We start from the raw sequence: 17,214 nt of genomic DNA, 5'->3' as shown, positions 1-17,214 counted from the left end.
GAACATTTCAACTGAGAAACATACATTTTCAGGATATTCTTCTCAAAGCAGATTTTGTATCATGAGTGACTAGAACTGACATAGAAATGTGACAAGTGCTGAGTTTTTTAATTTAAGACTGGTCAACTCAGAAGCCATGAATGCTGAGCAGAAATCTGATATTGTTTCTAAAAGAATCTCTCAATCTCTCACTCAAAATGGATGTCTTATAACACACGAGATATATTATATGCTGAGAAAAGCTGTAATGGAGAAACTCCATGCAAGTCACCCTGGTCTTGTTTAATGCAAACAATAACTAGATATAATCTGATGCCTGGCAAAGAGATTGCAGCTATGAATGAACCTTACGAACCATGTCAAATGGAATAAAAGATAACAAGCCAATCACTATTATGTCTATTGTACCTTGGGAGTTTCCAGGTAGATGTTGTTGATTTCAAAGGACCATTTATGCATACTGTACTCTTTACAGTGGTACAACAGTATTTGAAATGGCTTGAAAAAGTTACATCTCAAGCTCAAAAAAGTACTTTTTACTGCTTATGGTTTTTACCTGCATATACTGTCAAGAGCAATGGAGCATAGTTACATGATCAGAAAGTTATCAGCTTTGTTAAGCAAAGTGGAATAATCATCTTACTATGCAAACAAGACACCCAGCAACAAAAGGCTTAGCTAAAGGATTCATGCAAACTTTTAAAGCAGGCAAAACATGCTATGTGATAAACTAAAGATAAAATGCCACTGTTTGCATTAACATTTCAGAACAACTCTGAATTCTACTACAGAACAGAGATTTACAGAACTGCTCTTGTATCGTTATACAAGAACTCACTTGGACTTGATGAAGTTAGGACTCAGTGGCACTGTATTAGGGAACATAGGAATAACACTAGGCAAGCTGTTATGGGGACCATAAGATGTCTAACCATATACACCAATAAGAAGACAAACGTTCTTGCCACCCTTATCAAGCACTTGATACTACTTTCCTCCCAAATCAAGCAGAACCTTATGTGATAACTCTGTGTAAATTTGTGTCTGCTCATTTAGTCATCAAAACTGGCCTTAAAGGCAGCCAAAGTAGTAGTTTGTTTGGCCTATAGTGGCAACTTATTCCACAGGATGGGAATATGCTGGAGTAAGAACGTATCCTACTAACTAGTCTTGTTTATTTTTTGGTGAAGGTTTAGGTCTCTAGTACAGATATTTGTACAGACACAGGTTTTATAAACCAATAGGAAGTCAAATAGGACTGGGTCATTTAAGGCTCAAAAATGTAGATACAGGTCATCTCAGATTATCTGGTAGGTTATGGAGTATAAAGAGTGTTGTACAAATCTTTAGAGGATAATAGAAGTATAGAAGACCTTTAATTTTCTTGGTTAGAAGGAAACCCTACCTGGTAAAGATTCTAGCATGATAAGCATGTTAGGGACAGACCTTTCAATGAAGAAGATATAATGCTTCTCTGGGAAACCATCAAAAGAGATCTAAAGTGGATTCCATGAATTATCTTGGAAAAAAAATAAGCTTGATTTTCTATGGAATCCAGGGGACTGATTTAGGGGTGTCTCATGGAAGACACAGCGGCCATTTAAAACCTACATCACTGATGCCAAGGGAATCTGCCATTCCAGATGTAGTGAACCCAAATGCAACTGTTTGGTACAGTGGTTGTTATGATGTGCCAAACAAACAGCAAGAAACAGTTTCCAGACCTGACTTATTCCCTGACTCTGCTTAAGAAACTGCAAAGTAGAATAATGAACCAGTTATGTGAGTGAGCTAAGAATAAGTTCAAGAATTACCAAAGTCACAAAGGGTTAGAGAACCACCTCCACATCTGACCTACTCTTACTAGTGACTCTCATAGCAATGGTTCTGAATCAACATGTAAATTTGAATTCTTCTGTTCCAGCAGGGCAGAAGGTAACTCATCTGTGGACTTCATAAGTAGGCATTGAAATGCAATGACTTATTTTTGTGTGACTTAGCTAAAAGGTGGGGGAGCTAGTATGATATACTGAGAAATATACATAGTTAAGCAAAAGTGAGCCCATGTGCTCCTTTATAAACTGACTGCATGTATGAAGGTCAATCACTTCTCAGTTTGTGCTCAGGGAATTCTCTATCTGTGCTTGCAGTAAATTGGTTTAAAGTTATTGTTAGCTCTGTGAGAATTTCTTCAAAGAATGCAGCATGGCTAAAACAATAAAATCATTCCTAAATATCTTAAATCTTTTATAAGTTGGGTTATGTATATCCAATAAGTCAATAATGTTAAAAGCTTTGTAAACAAGAAATATCAAATTCCTTCATTGACAACTCAAACTGTAATAAAGTAGGGAATCCCAAAGGAGAGGAAGCTAACCATTACAATATGGAAGAACTGTTAATGAGGAGACATATAGAAAGCACTCTGACAAAAACAAATCCCTGGGATTGCTAACATCCACTTGACCAACAGCAACAGGCATATGAATGTAGGAGAGTAGTGATTATGACCAATATTTCTAAAATTTCAGGTTACTTGAGATTTCACTGATGTTAAACCTTAAATGTTCTGTAATTTAACAGGAGGTGGGGAAGTCTTTGTGGGCAGGGGGAACTGTGATTAATCTGTGGGTATAGCAGGATGCAGGTATCTGTTTTTGGTATTACTGAGATCATGAAGTTATCACATCATATCTATGCTTATTTTTTAGATAGGCATGATGTTCTTGGATGATAATAATGCCAACATAAGACTGCGAACATGACAGAGTTAATCATATTTGACCGACTGTATTTTTTATTCTTATACACGACTGAATAAACTGATTGTCAAAGGAAAAATAACTTCAAAATGATCAACACACGGCAGGTTCAGGTTAAGGCACTTTAATCTTGCAGCAAGGAGACAAAAACATGCTAATACAGAGTTTGTCTAACTAGAATCAGGAAGTGAAGCTATTCTTATACATTTCTTACAAGGTATTGCCTACTAAGCTGACGTAATAAATCACAAGTTCTTTCAATATTATTTCACAGCAGCTGTTTGTCCATGATTTTCTGCTGACATATCAAGTTTACAAAAAAAACTTCCTAAGAAAAACAACGTGGCCGTGATGACCACCGGTCAGATACAACTTCTCACTATGCAATGTTACCATTCAAGGTACTATGGCTAATTTGAGCACAAAGCAAGTACAGATTACAGTTCATTTCTTCAAGCAGTCTTTGTTTGATGTATCTCTTCTTTTCCGCAGCTGTGCATGTTCTCATAACATGAACAGGGCTGATTGTTCATATTCAATCACATTATAGAAAACAGTATTGTTCTATTCATTCACTATTCATTCATTTTCCTGACCTAGCAGATAATCACCTGCTTCTCAGTACATTCCCAAAAGGCATAAACATGAATTTTGCTGTGCTAGCAAATACTAGGTCAGAGAGCATCTTGCAATTTCAGAAAGCATACTGCAGTTTGAAAAAGCATCTTATAATTTCATACAGAATTAAGCTGTACATAAAACAGAATGAAATGTGTTAGCCCTTTTAGCTTCTAATAAGCACTAAACATATACATTAATACATATTTTTCTTACATTTCCCCCTGTTAATACTTTTTATTATATTTTCAAAAGCATAAACAGTTGCTTCTTCTCCTAACCTCTTTCTGTTCAGAATTTTCAGTTAAGAGAGTCATTCAGTTTAAACTTATGAAAGTGTTTCATTTTTCAACAGTTCTTCAATTTCAGTACTTTGATATAAAGTCTCAGAAACTGACATGTCTATAAAATCTTTGATCAATCTTTTCATGCAGGGAATACCACAACAAACACACACTCCTCATAGGAGTAATCCCACACAAATGGCAATCAGGATGTTGGATGCTACCCCACCCCCCAAACAAATTCTGGAAAAAGTCCATCAGTGGGTTTGGGCCTGGTTTGGTCATGGCCGACACTTGCTGAATCACCTCAAGATGGTCATTTATCTCATGCTGGTTGTCAGGAATATACAATCAGCACTCCTCTTTTATTAAAGCGCACGTACCACCTTTCGCCGCTAGGGTGAAGTCAAGAGCCATGCGGTTTTAAAGCACCACAGTTCTCATAGAATTCAGTTCATCAGTCATTAATTCGAGAGCAGAAAAAGTTGCATTACTCATTACTTTGAGAAGTTTGAACAGTTTTCTCAGCTCCCAAATCGATTTCACTGTGCCATATGCAGGGGCTATACTTGCCCATGATATAATAGTGTCACTCAAGTCCATGTGTGTCAGTTTATCTTTGTTTTTCACGGAATTATGGTTTCTCCAGTCTGCTTTGATTCGTCCCACTGGATTTTCAGGCCTTCTGATTGGATTTCCGGTTTTCTTGGTGATCTCTCTGACATTTCGAATTTTTCCCTGAGGCAAGACTTCAGTGTATCGTATGTCCGGAACCAGGTAACCCAAAAAACAACTGCCAGACCAGTTCTCAGGTAACCATTTGTATGCCTTTTTCCCACAAACAAAATAACAATTCTATACTTTTGTATTAATATTCACTTGCCCTGCATGAAACATTTTCTTATCAATAATAGATAGTTGTTTTAAAAGAACAAGATTACGTTGTATCTCATCAATAGTTTTATGGATCGACTCAAGATATGAGTCATAGTTTGCATCACAGATATAACCTGCATTATTGGCCTTGGTATAACATTTGTAAGGAATAGTTGCATTACAATTACTCCAACCTACCTGAACAGTATCATTTTTGTAAAAACATACAATTCCCTTTTGTGTAACAGGCAGGTACAATGCTATTTTGTCTTGTGATTTTACAGTCGTAGTATCAAAAAGCAAATTTCCCCAGGTCTCATTGACCCCTAAGGGGACAGCAGTCATTAATAATCCCCCGTATGCTGTTGGTATAGCTGTGCAGATCCAGCAATTCGGAACATTAAAAGTTTCAGCATACACATATTTAATTGCTTGGTAAGTGTTAAAGTTCGGATGCCAGTCTATGAATGATTCACGTTTATTCAGTTCAGCTCGTGTGGCTGGAAAAAGGAAAGGCCACAACAAAAAGATTAATGTTATCAGTATGGCCAACAGAATGATCATACAATACTTCTGAGGTTGTTCAGCATTTCTATTTGCTCATTATCTGGTCATTTTGTTCTTGTGTAAACAGTAACAAGTTTTTTGTCCAGTTCAAAGTTTTTAACCAATTTACAATGTGTCAGATGAATCCAGGACACTCGCTCTGCGATCTTGACTGCAGTGGGTGTTGACAATTGCACTTGGTATGGCCCTTCCCACTTCGGTGTGGTCCAGTTCTTTTTCTTGATAACTTTCACCCAGACCCACGTGCCTGGGACTACTGCTGCTTCTGATGGTCTGGTTTGTTCTTTATCTGAAACAGAATTTAACTGCAAAAGTTGTTTATTACTTAAAAGTCGTCTCATATATTCTGCAAGTGAACTGTTAGCCTCCTGGTCTGCAGGCATGAGAGATTTCCACTGAGGTATATAATATGCCCTCCCAAACAGTATTTCAAAAGGAGTTAACCCCTTTGCATTTGGAACAGTTCTCATGCTCAACAGTGCCAGAGGCAGGCAGTGCACCCAGTTCTTCTGTGTCTCACTAATCAATTTCCTAAGTTTGTTTTTCAAAACCCCATTATGCCTTTCTACTAATCCTGCAGATTGGGAGGTGGTATGCACAATGGTTCTTTAAAGAAATTCTGAAATATCAGCTCAGCTGTTGTATGGTCTGATTTACAAAGTGTGTGCCATTGTCACTGTAGATCTTTTCCGGTATGCCAAATCTAGGAATAATTTCTTTAACAAGGACTTTTGCAACTGTGGCTGCATCTGGATTTTTGGTCGGGAAAGCTTCCACCCATTTGGAAAACATATCTATAATGACAAGACAATATTTCTTATTTTCACATTTGTTTAGTTCTATGAAATCCATACAAATAGTATGGAACGGGTACGGTGGTGTTGGGAAACTCCCTTGCTTAGGCTTCAGTGCCCCTTGTGCATGATGCCTGTTACAAACATGGCATGCTGCACAAACATTTTTTGTGTAGTTTGTAAATCCATATGCAGTGAACACTCGGTTCACTAACTGTACCATCCCCCCTGTTGAGACATGGCACTGCCCATGGCGCAACAAAGCTGCATATCTAAACAAGTTAGACGGCAAAATTGGTTTTCCTTCTTTGGAGATGTACAGCCCTTTCTCAAGAATTGTTCCTCGTTTTATCCATTTCTGTTTTTCTACATTTGTAGTAAGTATCTGCATTGTTTTTAACATTTCTAAATCTAAAATCTCAGAAGGTTGTAATTCCTCACTCAAAAGAAATACTTCTGAAGGTGAAGCTGCCTGCTTTGCAGCTGTATCAGCTCTCGCATTACCTTTTGAAATCCTATCCTGTTGCTTGGTATGAGCTACACATTTACAAATAGCTACTTTCTGAGGTAACTGAATAGATTCTAACAAATCTAAAATAAATTGCGCATGATTAATCGGTTTACCAGTGGATGTTATCAATCCTCTATTTTTCCACTGTTGTGCAAAAACATGTACAGTAGAAAAAGCGTACTGGCTGTCAGTAAAAATGTTCACACATTTACCCTTTGCCAAGGTACATGCCTTTGTCAAAGCAATCAATTCTGCTGCTTGTGCAGATAAGTTGTGTGGTAAAGACTTTGCTTCTAAAATCTCAGTATCAAAAACTACTGCATACCCCACTAGATTCTGTTCTGTAGGACCCCTTCTGCATGAGCCATCCACATATTATGTCATCTCAGCATCATCCAAGGGAACATCCGTTAGATCTTTTCTAGGCAGTGTCTTTTGCTCAATCTCCTGCAAGCAGCTGTGTGGTGTGCCATCCACAGGGGTCAGGAGCAAGGTAGATGGGTTTAAAGTTGTACATTGTTCAATTGTCATATGAGGTTGGCTCAAGAGTATAGTCATACAGGAAAGATGTTTAGCAGGAGAAAGATATGCTACTTTTTCTTGCAGTAAAATAATTAGCGACTGCATGAGGTACTCTCAATGTGAGAAGGTGGAACAACACTACTGAGGCCGAAGCCTGTACTGCCATTGCAGCTGAAACTACTGCTTGTACACAGTGGGGCAGGGATCGCACCACTGGGTCCAACTGTGATGAATAGTAAGCTATGGGGCGTTGCTTATCCCTATGTTGCTGTGTTAACATTGATGTCATGTAACCTTGCTTACAATCTACAGTTTGGAAAAAACGTTTATGATAGTTTGGTAATCCTAAAACTAATGAGGGCAATATCAGTTGTTTCAGTTTGCAGAAAGCTGATTCTGCTTCTGGTGTCCATTGCAATAAATCTTGTGCTGCCATAGGCTTCTTGTATATTAAGTTGGTCAGTGGAGCAGACTCCAAGGTATAGTTTAGAATCCAACTCCGAAAGAAATTAGTCGTGCCCAGGAAGGACATCATTTCCTTCTTGGTAGTCGGTTTGGGTGCTTGTAAAATTGCTATTTTCCTATCTTCATCTAATGTTCTGCCTTCTTTGGATATTACATATCCCAGGTATTTAACCTGCTTTTTCCAAAGTTGCAATTTGTTTTGTTTACTTTATGTTCTTGAATGGCTAGAAATTGTAGTAATGCTATGGTATCTTCTCTGCATTCTTGCTGGGTTGGGCCTGCCAGCAGGATGTCATCTACATAAAGTAAAATTTGGCTGCCTCTTGGTGGGCTAAATCCTGCCAAGTTGCTTGTCATCTCTTGTGCAAATATTGTTGGGCTTTCACAATATCCCCGTGGTAGTCGCGTGTATGTATACCTTTTCCCCTGAAATGTGAATCCAAACCAATGTTGGCTGTCAGGGTATATCGGTATCGAAAAGAATGCATTGCTAATATCTACCACAGAAAAATACTTCTATTGAGGTTTTAAATCATTCAATAGGGTGTGTGGATCTGGCACCGTAGGTGCTCTAGGTATTACTGCGTCATTTACAGCTTGCAAGTCTTGGACCATACGCCATTCTCCATTTGCTTTCCTAACAGGAAATAAGGGTGTGTTACATGGTGAATCAGGAGACTCTACCAGTACTCCTTCCTTAAGTAAAGCTGCTATTATAGGTTGGATTCCTATTTCTGCATCCTTTCTTAAGGGATACTGTCTCTTTTGAGGTCTAAATGCTGATTTTGGCATAATAGTAACTGGCCCTGCTGTACGGATTAGTCCTACATCTGATTTCCCTGTTGACCAGAGAGTTTCTGGTATGCTCTGTAAAGCTTTTTCTTCTTCTTCTAGTAAGAATGCTAATCAGCTGTCCTCGCTAGACTGCAAGTGTACAGCTGGGTGTGTCTGTGTTATCCAATTTAACTTCTGCTTTTGTACTCCCTGTTCTGACAATTCTAACTCTTTGTTTTTCCCACTTGGTGATTTTTTCTCCAAGATCTGCCCATTTCACATTCTTGTCTTTAGTTAAACTAACATGTGGTAATCGATTAGATTTATAGAGTGCAAAGAATTCCTGGGGCAATGAACAGCTAACTACACTGTTCCCTTCTGTGTCCCAGTACAGATTACATAATACTAATCTGTTTGCATGGTTTTTAAACAGTTCTTGCTCATATTCCTTATCAGGTCCTGGTGTGCTACAATAATACAGAGTACAGTGCAACAAATGCTGTTTATCAGTGTCAAGGGAGGGGGACTTACTGATGGCTACGTTCATCAGTTCTTTGGTTACTGCCTCTGGACCAGTCGTAACTAAGTCCTGGCTGTACCAATAAAATGTTTCACCCTCCAGTCACACCACAAAAGTATCCATTTGTCGCTGTGCTTCCATACCCTGCATAGTCGGTACTACTGCTATGCCAAATATCTGCATAAGATCTCTGCCCAAAAGGTTCACTGGGCATTTTGCAGAAACATCAATTTTGCTTTTCTGGGTCATCCCTGAAACAGGGTCAGTTATTGCTATGTTATGGGAGAGTGGCTTCCGATACAGCTGTCTATTAGCTGCTTTCACTAATATGTAATCAAGTGATTCTGAATTTTCTGGTAGTTTGGAAGGATGTATCAGTGTTTGTGAAGCCCCTGAGTCACACAGGAATTTAACTTCCCTCCCCTCTACCAGAAGTGTAACTTCCAGTTTTGTTTCTGCTAAATAGAGCTCTAGGTTCAATAATGCTAAGTCCAAAATTTCACTTTCTTCACCATCGGTGATTTCTTGTACTTCCTCTAGTTCTTCTATCACATCCTCTAGTCCTTCTATCACATTTGCATTTGTCTTTTCTTGGTTATTCCCTTCTAGTGATTCTTGACTATCATATAGTCAGTCTTCACCCTCCTTATCTTCCATGGCTACCTTCTTGCTTTGCTTGCAATCCCTTGCTAAATGTACCTTTTTTCCGCATTTAAAACATTCACCCCTTTTCTTTCTCTCTTCAAACTCTTCTGATCGTTTATCAGATTGTTTGTTTCCCTGGGCATTTTTCTTGCCCTTTTTTCCAGACTGTGCTACATAAACTTCTGCTCCATCTTCTACAGCAAATACTTGAGCTTTCTTTTTCTTTTTACTGTTAAAATGCCTTTCGGCATGCCTAGCATATTCAAGTAGTGACTGTAATCTACTTGTACGATGGTCTACCATGTGCTTTGTAATAAAGCTGCTTATAGGCAAAATACTGCCTTTCAAAAATGCATTCTTTAATTGCTGCTCATATGGGGAATCATGTGTTTGGTCTTCAGGTACCTGCATTCCACAATGGTTATTAAAACACTCTAATAATCTAGCATAATATCTGTCAACAGTTTCACCTTCCTGTTGGATGCATTGATTAATGCAAGTCCAGTCTGCCCTAGGCTTCCACGTCTCAGAGATTCAGTGTGTGAGACCTTTCACTCTGTTATCCAGTTCTGCGTTGCTATCTGGGAGTGGCTTGTATTCTGCATCACGGGGATTCCAGGTGCCACTGACCATGTGCCAATCTGGACATATGATCTGTCTGACTACTTTTTCTACTTCTTCCCCATTTAAATGATAACTTAACCTCATGCCTGTAAGTTTTCTAAGAATTTTCTAAAATTAACTTTTGGATGGGGAATTCCCTCTGTGGCTTTCCGGATGTCTTCCGGTGTCCACGGTCTATATACTAGGAGAGTCGGGTCCTGTCCTGCCTGAGGATTTGGTACTTCTATGAGTGGACATATCTTTTCTTCACTCATAGCTTGTGAATTTTTGTTTATTTCATATAACTCAGTATCTCCTCTTAAGTTACGTGTTCGAGACCTAGTCTCGATGGGATCTCTAACATATGGTCTTGGCTTTGTGGTAACAGCTGGGTATAGCGGAGGTGGACCAGCTTTTCCACTCGCTTCATATTGTGGTGCAGGAAGCGGAGGGGGTGGAGGGGCTGATGCTATTACCAAATTATTGTCTTCTTTATCTAGAAACATAGCTTTTGAATTATTACTTTTTTGCTCCCTATGGTTTGCTTCCTCAATCCACAAGTGTGCCTGAGGAACACCCAATTGACGTTGCTTTTTTACTTGACCTTTTGCATCAGCTTTAAGCTGTTTGACAAATTTAATAAGCAAGGATTTTTCTAATTTGCCATTAAATTCATATTTATTAACCCATTTTGTATAGTATCTGACATTGTCGGCACGCTGTAATTGCATATATTTTGCATCTTCTGTTAGCGGTGGGTCTTGGGAACTTTTTGTGCACTTATTACCCATATTGTTCTGATTGTTAAAAAAAATGTTACGTAACCCTTTTTATTCTCACATGGTACCACGATTTTCTGTTTCACAGTTTATCTAGAATAACTGTCTTACCTATTCTGTTTCCCTGATCTATGACAAGACTGCAATCTTTCTGTCCCTGACTTGTACAAAACAAATCTCCTGACAGATATTTTCAATCAAGTCCCTGATCTAAAACAGAAAAAAAGGTAAATCTCACCTTACCTGAGCCTCCGTGATTGAACGTCTCTGGTTCGTATACCAACTCGTCCTCCAGTTGCAGATCAGAAAAGTGGCTGGCCTCTTTTGAACAACAATTCAGTCGGAGGTCTTTCAAAGCAGAAGAACCGATGTGGTTTCTTCCCCGTACGGTTTCATGCCCCCTGGCCCATCTGACCTGAGGCGAAGTGAGAGATTCCAGTCCGAAGGACCAATCTGTCAAAGGAAAAATAACTTCAAAATGATCAACACATGGCAGGTTCAGGTTAAGGCACTTTAATCTTGCAGCAAGGAAACAAAAATGTGCTAATACAGAGTTTGTCTAACTAGAATCAGGAAGTGAAGCTCTTCTTATACATTTCTTACAAAGTATTGCCTACTAAGCTGACGTAATAAATCACAAGTTCTTTCAATATTATTTCACAGCAGCTGTTTGTCCATGGTTTTCTGCTGGCATATCAAGTTTACAAAAAAAACTTCCTAAGAAAAACAACGTGGCCTTGATGACCACCAGTCAGATACAACTTCTCACTATGCAATGTTACCATTCAAGGTACTATGGCTAATTCGAGCACAAAGCAAGTACAGATTACAGTTCATTTCTTCAAGCAGTCTTTGTTTGCTGTATCTCTTCTTTTCCGCAGCTGTGCATGTTCTCATAACATGAACAGGGCTGATTGTTCATATTCGATCACATTATAGAAAACAGTATTGTTCTATTCATTCACTATTCATTCATTTTCCTGACCTAGCAGATAATCACCTGCTTCTCAGTACATTTCCAAAAGGCATAAACATGAATTTTGCTGTGCTAGCAAATACTAGGTCAGAGAGCATCTTGCAATTTCAGAAAGCATACTGCAGTTTGAAAAAGCATCTTATAATTTCATACAGAATTAAGCTGTACATAAAATAGAATGAAATGTGTTAACCCTTTTAGCTTCTAATAAGCACTAAACATATACATTAATACATATTTTTCTAACACTGATCTACACTTTTTATTATCTACTTTTGTCTGGAGAAAGGACCTCAGCTCTTTGGAAATACCTATATTCTTAGTGTGCACTTTCATTTTCAGTAAACGACTTCAGTTCTCAGCAATTCTTCAACTTGTATTTCTACTGATTCTTCAAAAAGAAATTGTGTTGTTGTCTTAGAAAAACCCCAGAAACACAGAGGAAAATATAAATAAACTGACTGATTTGTTAATGTTTTATTATTTTTGTCTTGACAGTAGTAAAAATAGGCATAATCTCAATTATTTCTGATGTTTCAGGTCTATATTAGATAATTGAACTTTCAAAAGTTTGAGTGTCATATGGTCGACACCATATGATCTAATTTTTGAAAGTTCTAACGTTTTAATGGAGATCTCCGTACAGCGCGGAATGGGAAGATTTCCCTTTTCTGCACTGTAGTGCGATCTCGGAATTGGTGTACTTAAAGAGCCGGGGGTGGGGGGGTGCAGGGGAGTCTACTCCCCTGCTTAAAATGTTCAGGTAAATTATTTGTGTAGTTTATTTATTTTCTTTTTATTAGATGTATCTAATATAGACCCGATGTTTCTATAAACAAGAATTAACAGAAGACAAGATGTATTTTTTTTCTGGTAAGAATGTACTTAGGTATGATTGAATGCATGGGGCATTTAACTCAAATGTCATTTACATCCGTGAATGCTCTTAACAGGGCATAACTAATTCCTTGAAATTTGTTATTCTGCTTTCAAAATTGGTCCTCCTACAAACAATGAAAGAAAAAAAATAGCTTTGTGACTTTACTATTCCAGAGCAAACTACTTTTTATTAAGTGATGGTTTGTTAAAATTCAGTGCCCTTTCACACCCCCAGGAACACAGCAGCTAACTCTGTACAACTATGCCATTTAACTGAAATATATTAACTTTAATGCAACAGACAGCCCAGAAATAAGCACAGAACTAGTCTTAGAAACAATCTGCCTGGTGGCATTCCAAATTAAGCATAATATACAACAAAAGGAAACAAAATATGGCAAATCAGAAAAGGTGATTCCCATAAAGATAAAAACTCTCATTAAATTAAATAGGCAACTAAGAGGGCTAATAAGGTCAAACAAAACCAACTTTGAGATTAAGATAGCCTCCCAGGTAAAGATAACCATAAGGCTTTCTTCTGCTATGTCAGAAACCTCAAGAGCAGCCTACAGTAATGTGATGAACTGGTGGTTAGTGTTACCACAATCACAGAAACTAGCAATATAGTGAACTTGTTAGTGAACAAATTCATTTCCAACTTTATCCCTATTCACCCCAACCACCTCCCAAGAAATACCCTCAAACATAACCCCTCCCAATATAACTAGTTGCAGCCCTCACACTGGAGTTTTGACTCCATTTGGCATCCAGCCAACAGGAAGTACATTTATTTTAATGCACTTAAAGTGTTTTCTGTACAGTACATAGCTATTTAAATCGGTTTCAAGTAATTTTTGTTGATGTTTTGTGCTGTTACTCTGTTTTCTCAGAATTTAAAGTTACAGCTATTAATTGCTGCAGCTATTAAATGAAATCACTGAGTCTTATATTTTCTATTTTTATTTTATATTGCACAAGAAGAGAGTCATTGCTGTATTATTGTAAGACTTCTGGAAGTTGCAATCCTGTACGAAAGCTAAAAAAAAGTGGCGTTTTGACTCCATTTTGTATCCACTAAACAGGAAAGGACATTTATTTTACTGCAATTAAAGTTGCCTAGCTATTTAAATCAGTTTTGAGTTATTTATGTTATTCTTTGTGCATTTTTACTGCACTTCCTCTGAATTTTAATCTGTTTTACAATTTGGATTGCATTTCAAGTAGTTTCTAAGCTGTGTCTATCTATTTAAATCAGTTTTGAGTAGTTTCTGTTGTTTTTCCTGGATTTGTACTGTGTTTTCTCTTAATTTAAAGTCCCAGCGATTAATTGATGTCATTTTACAGTGTGTGCTGCATTTCACATAGTTTCTGTACCGTTAAGTAAATTGATCAGTGTTGCTGCTTTTATTTGTTGTGTTTTTAGTCAGTATTCAAAGTTATAGCAATTAGATAGGGTGTGTCATCTACAGCATGCAGTGGCTGTTCAAGTGACAGGACTGTAATTGCTGCAGATCTGGGGAAGAAAAGCACTATTGATTAGAGCTATTTTTCATTGGTTCATTCTCTTTACCTGTTTATTTTATATTACTCAGACTGTGCTTAAAGCAACATGGTTGAAATGTATACTCCATATAAGCTGGTATTTTCAATTTTAACTTTTCTTAATATAACAATTTCTCCCAATTCTAGCAATAAATACCCTCTTGCTATGTACAGCTGCTGCAAGTTTTGTGTAGCTGCATAATGTACAAAGTTGTGCAGCTAAAACACTAATAGTAGTTTGTGAAAACCCCCGATGGAGCTACATTGTGCAACTTAGCCCATAGCCACTGCAAATAAGCTTAACACTACTGTTACACAAGCGTATTACAGTTGCATTTGAACCCAAGTTATATAGTTACCTAAACAGGTATTTATACACAAACACACTACCCACCCCATAACCAATAACTATCTCAATAGATTATAAATCTCTGTTTTATTTCAGCTTTGCAACCCTCTGTAAATCAAATCAAATCAAGCTTAACTTACCTCCCCTCTATTGCTAGACTCATAGCATTAGCTGTCCTAAATAAGGGTAACAACTGCCTTATGCTCACAGAAAATAAACTCTTACTAAAATGCAAATAACCCTGTTTATGAGAGTTGTGAATATTTAAGAGATAATGAAAGCCTCACTCATGCATAGCTCTCTATGTATGTCAGAAATGCAGGCAAGACCCTGATACTGAGCAGAATCCTCTCTTTGCTACAAATGATGCCTAGGTGCAAAGAACAGATGACTGGCTTCAACAACTGGCTAAATAACTGGTGTCATTCTATGCAGCTTCAGTAAGTGTCACCATGGAATAAGATGCTTGACAGTCCTACTTGCTTTGCAAGGGATGGTCTGAACCTCTTTTTCAAAGGCTTCCACATACTGGCTAAAGCTCTTGCCAGCCTATAGTGTCTTGCTTAGATCCATCCATCTGTCCACAGCCCCTTTTACCATTTTTACACATGGGGTTGGGGTGTCACTTCAACAATGGTAATCAACTAGAGCCAAGGTTCACACCACTGGTTGGCTAGACCTGCCACTACTGTTCTTCCATACCACACACTCATATGCACACTCACACTTATGGCCAATTTAGAGTGTCTAATCCACCTAATGCACGTCTTTAGAATGTGGGAAGAAACAGGACCACCCAGAGGAAACTCAGCTGAACCCAGGAAGGACATGCAGACTGTACACAGAAGTCACCACAGCTGAGAATGAAACCAGAGAATGTCTTGCTGTGAGTAGACAATGTTATCCATAGTGCCACTGTGTTGCCCCATAGATAAAGTTCATTTAATGACCATCCCAATATAATAAGCAAATGAGTATCAAAACAGGATGAAACTAAGGTGACTCTACTCGATGTCAGAAGTCTAAGTAATACGTTGCCCAACAATGTGGCACTCCTGTAGTTTGAAGCCATCCAAACATGTGTAATAACTGAAATATGGTTTAAATACCTAGAAAAAGCTCCCTCCATACCTAAATTTAGTGCTTACCATGTGTTTAATCTCAATGGCAACTGTGGTGGAATATCCATATTTGTCAGAGACCAGATCACCTCTAGACAGATTCTCAGGGACTCACAAAAATAAATTGAGAATTTTTTAAGTAAGAAATGCCTTTCTTTTTTTTTCCTGCTTTTTACTCCTCAGCTCATAACTGAGGGCAGACCTGGTAAACTTCCAAGAGAACTGAGGGTCAGAAGAACAACATCAGAGAAGAGGCATTTTTTTTATTCTTGAATTTGAAGCGCACCAGATCAAGCAAGACCACCAGATGCTAGATAAGCTCTGAGTGTAAGTGCTGTCTAAGGCTAACAACACTTCCTCTATAATATACTAGGCTTTTAGTTAAATAGTACTGAAAACCTTCTGGCAGAACATCTCCATATATTGTTTAACCTGAACCTTAGTCCCAGAAATATGGCATGCAACACTGGTAATACCACTTCATGAAGGTGGTCCTGATAGTGAACCAGGAAACTATATGCCCATCAGCCTGATGAGTCCATTTACAATGTCATGGAACACATTATAACAGACTCCATTAAGACAGACATTAAGAATAAGCAAAAGGCTCACACACTACCTCGAGTGACATCAGGTGAAGAGAAAAAGTAGCTCAGTACAGCTTGTGTGATGGTATCGCACTGCAACAACTGTAGTAACTGTAGTAGCGCAAAACCCTTCAAGATAATGTATTCCAGTTTAAACACACAAAAAATCCAAGCACAAACTGTATTATAGACTAGTGATGAAATAATACACAAGAAACGTCAAGTTTGATAAATAAAAAACTTGTATTGAATAAACAAACATGGTTAAGCATTTTATCCCACAGTTCTCAGCTACGTCTATATTGTAGTGGTTGCACAATCCCCAGTTTGTCTCCTATAAGGTAGAAAGGCTATGCAAGATCACTGAATTTACATGTTGATAAAATCTCTGGCACAGATAGCTTTTAGCCCACCAGTATAACAAAAACTGACTTCATTTTTAGCCACTTGGCTAAAATATGTTTTCATATTTTATTTGTTTCAGTGCTCATTATCTGCTTGTTTAATTATTCTAATCAGTTAGTAAAATAATTTCCTTATTTATTTGCACCACGCAGGACTATTTGCTTATTTAAGAATTTTTGGTATGTGGCAAGGCATTATTAAACCACTGTATCTGATTCGTTAACTCTGTATTTACTGCTTCATATAGATATACAACTTTTTGCATTCTGAACCACTGCCATACGTTTTCACCATTTATTAATTTTAATTCTCAAATTTCTGCTTAAGTAAATTAATAATTTTAACAAGGAAGATACTAGACTCTGCATCTGCTTTTTATTGCTTTTTAATTTTAGTTTTAGCTTGCCCTTTGGGAATCACCAAGATTTAATTAAGATTTCACATTTAATACTCGTTAAGTGTGGTGTCTGTTTCTCATACAAAGCCTCATGGAAATCCATCACGGAATAAGTGAGAGCTTCAAAATTTCACCTTTATTTAGATCTGTGTTACAACATACCTGACATTTAAGACACAAATGATATTGCAAGGTAGCCTTTAACACTTCTACAGTGAAGGTTTTGTTTTTCTGAAGT

Source organism: Protopterus annectens, chromosome 1.part1 (genome assembly GCF_019279795.1).
Source record: "Protopterus annectens isolate FY-2018-M chromosome 1.part1, PAN1.0, whole genome shotgun sequence".
In the NCBI taxonomy this organism is placed as follows: Eukaryota; Metazoa; Chordata; order Ceratodontiformes; family Protopteridae; genus Protopterus; species Protopterus annectens.
This window is presented reverse-complemented; position numbering follows the sequence as displayed.